The 9,817-nt window shown below is 46.0% G+C and overlaps 1 protein-coding gene across 1 annotated transcript in view; it reads right to left on the reverse strand.

Moving 5' to 3' along the window:
* LOC104491208 (G protein-coupled receptor kinase 5) overlaps nucleotides 1-9,817 on the reverse strand; it is a gene marked incomplete at both ends in the record, with an annotated part of 46,484 nt that overhangs the window by 15,614 nt on the left and 21,053 nt on the right. The gene's annotated exons all lie outside the window — the stretch shown is intronic.

Consider the following 9,817-nt stretch of genomic DNA (forward strand, 5'->3'; position numbering starts at 1 on the left):
TTTCCTGCCTTCTCCTGTACCTTCCCCCCCTTGCCCAGCCTCATGAATATGCAGCACCCACTCCTTGCCAACCCTTTGAACTGCTCCCTTGCATCCCATGAAAAATGTGCTGGCCGGAGCTGTGTAACAGGCCATTCTCGTAAACAAAAGAGAATTTGCCCAATGTTTTCACTTCATTGATGATTCATTGTGCGGTCTGAAAAATCCATCTTTTTTTTTCTCTCTTTTTACCAGCAAAGGAAAACAAGAGCAGAGCATTGGTATTTATTAATTTATATATAAATAATATTAAAAGATGCTCACAGAAGTGTCTGGACACCTTAATTAATCATTAGAAGGGCAAAACCAATCCATCAGTTTTAAAACAATCATTTTAAAAAGGAACTTTGCCAGTCAAGCACACAAACTCTTTTCATCCGCTTCTCCCTTTGGAGAGAACCTACATTCAGCCCCTTCAAAAAGCCCCTACCAAAGAGAGGCCTTTTGCAGCACGCCTTGATGGTTAACCAATTCAGGCCCTTTGGCACTAATTATCTGTAAGGACAGTTTTCAGGCACTCCACATTCTTACTCATTGACAGTATACTGTAATTATACAAAAAAAGGTGTTTATCCGTGTGTGAGTGTGTGAGTGTGTTTTGTACACTTACTTATAGACATCTCGCCCACTCACAGGAAAGCCCCTTGGTATAACCACTCAGATTTGGGTATTTTCGATAAATCCAGCCACAGGTGACAAAATCCTCTTTCCTTGCAGAAGCCCCAACATTCGGTAAGGTTCGACCAATATGGCCACAACCGCCAGATGTGCTGAGTGGGTGGGTCACGGCATCATCGCTCATTCTTGGCCAGATGTTCTCATTAACTCGCCCTTAGTTGGGCATATCTTGGCAAGCACTGAAATGCAGAGTTCAACAACACTAGGAACGAGGACAGCGGACGGGGCAGAGGTGGAGCCAGAGAAAATCTCCAGCATGGTAAAAGATGCATTAAGTCTTTAATCTTTTCCTTCCCCCTGTTGAAATGTGAATATGATCCCGGTTGTGACATGAAAAAGCAGGTTTGTTCCACTCGAGCGTTTTTAAATAAGAACATGGTTTACAGAACTGTCTGTGCACGCTGCGTAACGCAGCCTCACTACCCAACCCCGAGAGCAGCCTGCAGAGCATGCTGCATATCTCTGACCTCACTGAAATATTTCCTCATTTCCTCCACATATTCCTCCATTTCCTCAGCAAAATGGAACACCCATTTTAATGGCAGACGGAGAATATTGCTAATAATTAAGAAGTCTTACAGTTCCTTGAGAGGTACAACACCTTGAGAGGTACGTTATCATCTAACGTGTGAAGAGACTGAGACAAACCCCGGCGTTCCCAGCTTGACTGGCCATCGAGGTGACAGGAACTGAGAACTGCAGAACAAGTCGCAGTAAACTGGACAACATACAGCAGTCACAAACTATACCTGCCCATGACTAAATCAAAGTCCCAGTTTTAGTTCAAGAGAGTAAGTAGAGACAAAAGTGAAGCAGTGAAAGAACTGGGGAAAAACCCTCACGAGTCCTGTTCTGCAGTCCTACCGCTGCTGCCCTGAAACTACTGAGGAAGAAAAGGAAAAAGAAAGAAAGGGCTTTTAAAGAGATATTCAGATAGGAACCAAAACTCAATTATTAGCAGTATTTCTGCTGATTTTGGCTAGGAAGGATATGAATTAATACCTGTCCTTTACAGTCTGCATACTCCATGGGGTGTGTGCAGAAGCTCACAGGCAGCCCAAAGCTTGCACATGGCTGCGTGAGTCCACTGCTTGGAGACCTGGTTATCCTGAATACCTCAAATCTCTGATTTATAGGGTACAGGAACACCCACAGTCTTTGTACTGCTGTGAATCAGGAGAGTCTTCTGATGTGAATGGAGCGGCACTCGAGTAGAATTGATACTAGGGCCTCTAATTGAAGTTACTACTAATTAAATCTAGAACTTGTCCTACATTTGTAGGCCAAAACTGGCACCCAAGAGCTAAGTACTAAACCCCTTAATCAGTCATTTAGACCAAGTGACCTGATTCTTACTCATGCCAGGCAACTTCCTTCCCATTGTGAATTCATTTCCCAATGGGATGTTAGCTGCCTTGAGGTTAGTGTTGAAGATTGTACCTGTGATACATTATAGTAGTAATTCCATAAAATTTTGTCTGAGATCAAAGTACATTAAAAAAAAAAAATTATAAGCATCAGCTAACTTGTTTTCACAAAAACGAAATTGAATTCTTAAAGGGAAAGGGGCAAGTATTTAAAACCGGCACAAACTGTGATGCCTCTTTCCAGGTTTGTGGGAGATACAGTCACCACTCGGTTTCTCAAAACCACTCACTGCTGACCTTCCAGTCTTTGCTTCCTCCGAACAAACCGAGAGCAAGCTAACGACAGCAAGGTCGGTAAAGACGTCGATACACTGACATCCTCTACGTGGACTAGAGCCTCACAGTGTTGTGCACACACGTTACTAGGCCACCTCATTTTCCACGTGAAAAAGCAGCTTTTTTCACAGGCTGATCACTTCTAAAGGTTTTGCGGGCCCAGCAAAACATTTTGTGTCATTCTGCAGCCCTTCAGAGTGTCCAGGGCAGAGCAGCTGCATCGCGTCTAGGGAGGAGCATTCCCAACCCTTTCCAACTCTGCATACAGTTCTGGGGAGAAGTGAGCGACCCTTCCCAAGACATTCCTCGAGACTTCACCGTTTCCACTGCTCCTGTTAAATGACCATAACTGCCATTTCCTCTCTTTGATTACTGTGCATACCTACAACCTTCAGACGGTCAAACAAAGCCAGAGACAATTACAAGCCAAACCTCAACCCACCAACCCACTTCTGCTCCCCTGGAGGACGATTAGGTAGCGCAGGTGATGAGCGCAAGAAAGTCTTTGGATCCCAAGAGTGAAAGCTTCCAAAGGTAACACTCTGGCTGCTTACAGAAGAAAAAGTTGCTTCTTTCCTGGAGCAAAAGATTTCTGCAGCCCCGATGAAATGGTTATTAACACTGTTCTCCCACCGCATTATGGGTAATGGCTAAAAAAGCAAATTCAGCTTTTCCAGGGGAACAGAGACACGTTTTCCATCAGAGACACCTTTTCCAAAACATGAAATGTCCTGTGGCAGCTAGGAGAGCCATACACCATGATGAAGACGATTACAGCAGAGCACATGACTAAGAACATTTTGCCAAGGCTTCAGAAAGACCTGCGGAAACCTGCTCACGGTCTGGTGTTCAACACAGAACACCGGCCGCTTTAACAAGCACACTCCTGCATTCACCCTGCATTGTGGCTGGTCCGTTTCCTGAAGGCAAAGAAAGTGATTCTTGACCTCGCTTACGATAATGTAACTCAGAAATGCTGCCAGCCGAGTGTACAGCGTAACACGAGGGTGAAGCTGATGGAGCCAAAATGAGATTCATGGCCGAAGACTCTGGCAGCACAAGAAGTGCTTAAACTGGTCCAACAACAACAGCGTCCCTCACCATGCTTTCCTCTTTAACCAGACAGGTTAATAAAAGCCCATCAGTCCAACCTACTTTCACCAGCTCTTAGTCAACATCTCCTGTCTCCTGTATCTTCTCCTTTACCTCCAGAAGCTGAAAACTTTCATGTAAGTATTTTGGTGGCAAAGCAACACCTCAGTTTTATGAGAATTTTTAAGAAAAAAATGCAACTAGGAATTGGATTAGCGATTATCTGAGAAACAAGAAATGGATCTTCAGTTAATTCTGAGTGCCATTAACACACTCTGAAAAAAAAAGTCTCCACTTCTAAATTTTGGTTCTTTGCTAATTTAAAAGACAAAAGAGATCCTCCCAGATGCTCTTCCATTTCAGTAAACGGCATTAAAACAGCAGACACGCCACACACTTGTTCAAGGTTCTAGTCGTGTTCATGTCCACAAAAATATGGAGATTGCTGTTTCTTCCAAGTTAAGCCTCTGGACCTGCAGGACACTTCCCATATTTTGCTGAGACATTGATTGTGGCTCCCCGCCTTCCTCTCCTGTTCACCAGGAAGCAACCACTGATAAACAGCATGGTGGCCAGGCTTGAAGCTGGATGCAACATCACCCTTAGCTACCAGGTTCTTGGTGGAGCTGAGAGCATCGCAGGCCAAATGCAACATGGTCTCTCCTGCACTACCCCAGCTGTCCCTAGCAGCCTGAATGCCAGGAGAGCCCTGCCAGGCAGCTGGGTCCGTGCCGCCTCTGGTACTGCCCACGTCCCAGCTCTTGGCACCTCACCGAAGGACTGAAAAGAAGTGAAATCTGATTCAGATCAGATGAAAGCTTCTAGGCCGTGGAACTCATTATCTGGTACTCTGAACGTCATCTTGTATCACTATACTTTAAAACGCAAACTTTCTTTTTTTGAGAGTCCGGGAGTTTTGCTAAAGGCCACTTCGCTCAGCCCTTCCAGACACAGCGCTTGTTGGCCCTCACTGAACAGGACAGCAAACAAATACGCCTTCTCAGAAAATCATCACTATACGTCTGATGGTACTTACAACATTTCTCTGACCGTGTTTCCCCTGTGACTGTATGGAGGACACCCGACCTTCTGTGGACCTATCAGCTAACCAAGTCCTTTACAAAACAAGCTGAAATGCGGGCAGTACCAAGGGGAGCATTCAGAAGACCTTCTCTAATAATTTTACTTTCTCATTCAAACATATTATTTGTTCTACTTTTCCTCAACACAAAACTTCCGGACGTTTAAAAGGTATGACTTGGGTCCAGATGAGGTGCACTGTCGGTGTTTCACGGTGGGAGAGAAAGCAGGCAGCCAGCTAGCAGAGATTTCAGCAAGCACAAGCATTTTCTGACGCCCCAGCAGCTGGAGTTGGGCTCTGTGCAGTGGGAGGGGTGAGCAGCAGGTATCTCTGCGTCACCGACCCCGAGCAGCTCCCATAGCTGTCCTGAGCCCAGGGCAGGTGCCCAGCCGATGCAAACCTGCACGTGCAGAGCTGCTTTGCTGTGTGCGGCGCTGCTGTTTCTGAAGGGAAAGGCCTAAATGATGAAGGGGACTGAGAGGGATGTGCTGAGACTCCAGCTAGAGACTCGGTGGGGTCCCCACTTTGAGAAAGCTACCCAGAGCTGATGAGAGCACCGAGTGTCTGAAGGGTTGAGAAACATGCTTGGGAAAAAATGCCAAAGGGAAGCACTGAGGAACTAGATTTGTTTAGTCTGGAAAAGTATGAGTGAAACTTGATAAAGGTGGTTTAATACAGAAATGTTTTTAATAGAGAGGGCAGGGATCGATTATTCTGCGTGTTCTGCTCAATGGTGGGGGAGTGTTGTGAAGGAATCCACTTAATTGGATATGAATGCTTTTTTCCCCCTAATTTTTTGCACAGGGAAGCACTAGAACAGGCATACAAATATTGTGGAATCTGTTCTCAGAGGTCTGAAAGACCTCCAAGAGCAGACAGGCATCTGTGGAAGATCTAAGTGATCTCTGTTCAGTGCAAGAGGCTCTTGAGCCTCCTTCCAGTCCTTTGTACCAATGATTTTGCAAAACGCTGGACTCGGTAAAACACATGGCCCCAAGAACAGATGGGGACGGGAGTTTGTATGCTGAGTGCTCACTGAAGGAAACCTGGGGCTCTGAGCAAAGGAAGACACTTCTCTCAATCGCTGTCTCCTACCAAAAAGAAATACCTTGCAGAACCCTGAGCTTCGGATCAGAAAAAAGGATTGCACTGACTTTGGTTAGACAGACTTTGGAAGGAACAGAGCAGGTCCGTAGTCTGGAGGTAATTCCTTATCCTTACACAGTGCCTTTCACCTAAGAACCTTGAAATACTAAAGCATCACTGGATGATCAGCTCTTCACGAGCTAGGTGGCAATCTCGCAGTGTTTTACAGAGCAGTGAGCAGGGAGGTTGAGTCCTGTTTTGTGGAAGACTTGATCATCATCTGTGACTGAAATCAGAGAAGTCTCACTGAGATAAATGAAAGCTAGAGATGCTCAGATTCCTCAGATCAGCCCATTTGGAGCTTCCAATTAGTGAGTAAGGAACAGAAACCTAGAAATACAGACTTTCATTTTACAGCAACTCTTGCAGTGGCTGTGAGTCATCTTAAAGCAAACTGTTCCTCACTACAGCAATAACGTGGACCAGAAAGGTACCACGCTCCTCCGGCTGAAGAGCCTTCATGCAAACTTCCGTCATTGAAGACAACTGCTTTCCTGGCAAGCCTCAGACATGCAGCCATGATACTGAAACTTGATGAGTTATTTTAATAGTCACTTGAATAAAACAAATAACGTGCAGCATATGTTATGTCTCAGGTTAAGAAAACGTTCCACAACAAACTAGCTTAAAACAATTACAAATGTTTCAGTCGATAGACAAAAGATCAAACCATAACTTTTCTGGAGCTGTCTCCGGTTCCAACCGCTTCTGTCTTAATGATACGTGTGTTTTCTGCTAGCAGGGGAAGTCGTTACCGAGCCAGGTAGCATTGGTATGTCTACCACGGGTGACTGTCCCGAGCCCTTTGAGGCAAACACTTGCAAGGAGTCGTGAGGAGGACTGTAACCAGACCAGTTACTAGAAAAAGGGAGACTAGGGAGATATATGCAAGTCATGCTGGTAGGTGCAAACTCAGGGAAAGGCAAGTTATGTGCTCAGGTAGCGCATGTTTTCCAAGGGCAAAAGTAACGGAAGGCAAAACAGAGGCTATGAAATGTGCCTCTCTGCTTCCAAGGCTGATCTGCTTCTTGTGGCCAGAACCCCAAGAACCAGCCCGTGGTATCTCCGCTGATGTCTGCACAGCTGCCCTCAGAGCAGGAACACACCAGTGCAGGGCAGAGCCTGGGCTCCGCTTGCCCCACCACAGGGAGACATCTGGAGCCACTTTGGGTGACTCTGATGTCCCCCCATCTCCCTGCTTTGGGCAGGGGAATCATTCAGGTTGGAAAAGATTATTAAGATACTGAGTCAAACTGAGAAATGCAGACGCAAGCAATGGAGGAGGAGACAGAGCGTCTTGATGGTGCTTTGATTTTGGGATGTCTGGGTTAGGCATACGTTTCAAACCAGCAAGGGAAAGGCTCCCAGCACCGCCACAGCACATGCCGTCTCCTGACGCTTTTTGGTGTTACGCACAAAAATGTTAGAACATTCTTTCTTCTTGCCCTGCGTCTGTCTGCTTGGTTTTAGCCGTATATGTAGTAAACAGCCAATTCCACATCAGGAGCAGCTGCAACACTTTAAGTCATCAACTTCTGCATTTTCTTTTTGTTTTTTTTTTTTTTCCTACCACAAAGTCATCTGGGTCTGTATGAGGCAAACCAGTAAAGCACAAGACTTCATAATTCCAGGACATTTGCTTTGAGATGACAGATGTAGGAATTGGCAGTGAGGTGGACAGGGAGCATGGAGAGCAGCTGTGGTGCTAGTAGCAATTTATTTATTTATCGCATGCAGACATTACACCTGAAAATGGGGGCCCCTAATGCCAGGAGCTACAGCCACGTCATGAGAGCTAAAGGTTCCATAGCAAACCAACCCCACTAGCCCTGGAAGTGGTAACAGGAGCCAAAGGCATGAGATACCTTGCCCAGGAGTGGGCCAAGGACAGAGAAGAAAATCTGAACCCAGTCCTGTTCTCTGGTCAGATGGTATTTTCAGCATTGAGGGCAGGATCTCTTGCTGGTAGCTAAACAAGGCGAATCAGCAGTGCCTATCAGCTGCAGGGTCTGTTCTGTAGCTGCAAGCTGATCCAGAGTCATGAGGGGAAAAAAAATATGAATTTCCTTCATATTCTACTAAACCATCAAAACACATGTTGACACTCAGAAAAGTACAGTCACTGAAGACAACAGAGCCCTCAGCAAACAGCTGAACGTGTTCTTCTGCCTGGAGGGGTGATCCTAATCCATCACAAAAGGCAGCGCCAACCACCTCCGCTCACGAGCTCATTTACTGCAGTAGCTCTGATGCAGCTTCAGACCAACTCGCTTGCTCTGGGCTCACTAGGTGAGCCCACTGGAATGACAAGGGCAAGTTTCTTCTCTGAGTTTCCAGCATCCTCCCTCTTTGGTCCTGGGGTACACGTCGTAGTCTTGAACTCTGTCCTTCCTTGGAGACACTTAGCAGCCACCGAGGTTTCCTTCCTGACGAGTGCAGAAGCATTTCTCACGGCTTTCCTGCCAATCAGCGACAGGGTCTGGTATACATTGCTTTCCCTGTTCTCATTAGATCTTTTCGAAGCTGCTCCCTTCTAGAAACCACATTTCCGTTCCTGATAGTGGCAACAAGCAACTGTCGTGCAAATGGAGTGAGTCAAAACGTTTCCTACATAAAGGTCTTCAATCCAGACTGTGGTTTCCTTGGAACGTTACATTATTTGATTCAGAGAAATTCGTGGCTGTAACCACAACACAAGTTTTGGAGCAACAAAGGAAGAGGAAAGATTGCCGAGATGAAGGAGAGATTTCTTCCTGGCTCCTATAGGTGACCAAAAGAAATTTTAAACACTCAAAGCCCCATTGAAAGTGATTTTGAAATAAATCGTCCCATGAGAGAAAATTCAGTTGTTTCCTCAGCTTCTTTTGCAAGTCCAGTGAATCAGCTGCAGACTTTATACTCTTCAGTTAAAGAGAAACACTCACCACAATCCCAACCAGCTACAGTGTTTTTGGTACCGCTTAGTTTAAGAACCTAATGGGTCACTGCAGGAGATAAGCTCCTGACGTCAATGAGCGAGAAACTGGGCCTCACAGGAAGTGCCTGGAAAGGTATTTTTCAGTGTCTTTAAACACTAGTCCTTCCCCATCCATACTTTGTTAATAATTCCTTGGAAACCTGCTTATAGAGGTTGCTTCTCCAAAGGAAGAGGTTCTCCTCCTTTCTGCAGAGACACAGGTTTATTGGTGTAGGGGTGCTCACAAACCAGCCAGCTGAAATGGTTTTGTATAAACTTGCTTTAAGGCAGGGGAAGGGGCAGGATGTTTTACTTGCTGTTGTCTTTTTTCCACTTGAAAAGCAGTTTGCACACAGATTAAAGGATGAAAACGCAGATGAAATAACCAGTACCTGCCAGCAGGACGAGGAGGGTGGCTTAAGAAACAGGGAAGAAGGGATGGCCCACGCTAAGCAGGATTTCCAAAAGCCTTCCAAAAGCCTTCCAAAAGCCAGGCTGCTCGCAGTCCCTGGGAGCGACACCCACCCTCCTCTATCGGTAAGCCAGCTGAGCCGCTGCTGTAGAGCGTTATACCAGCAGCCAGGTGTTTGATAAAGCGTTTCAGGAGAAGGACCATATTCTCACCATTAGCAGCAACAAGATGACAGGACAATTTTGAAAGCTTCTGCTCACAGAGAGGTTTTTTTTCTTGTCATGTGTGTTTAACAGGTTTGGATAGTGCCCAGCGTCCAGCCTCTTATCAGAACCTTTCTACCTTTTAACGTTGTCCTGCACTGATGGATAGCCTAAACATTAGCAAGCAACCTTATGTTGCAATAGTCATAGCTTGGCTTCCTCTGGTAAACCAAACATCACTCATTCCATTTAAAAAAATCCCTAAATCTATAAACACCCATTTACAACCTCAACATTATTGAATGGCTTTCTTGCAGGAAAACAAACAGATCCCTGCTTGAATTCACTCCTCTGAGACATCAGCCTGTAAACACGAGCAAGCCCTCCCTTGCAGGCGATCCTCACGCCGAAGCCCGCAGGCTGTTTGCTTGGCGTGAAGGCAGCTCACGCGTGAGGACCACCTGACCGCGGTTGCGCTCCAGCCAGTGGCCGCAGTGCCGGCCGCGG

The sequence above is a fragment of the Buceros rhinoceros genome, unplaced genomic scaffold (assembly GCF_000710305.1).
Source record: "Buceros rhinoceros silvestris isolate BGI_N320 unplaced genomic scaffold, ASM71030v1 scaffold18640, whole genome shotgun sequence".
NCBI lineage: Eukaryota > Metazoa > Chordata > Aves > Bucerotiformes > Bucerotidae > Buceros > Buceros rhinoceros.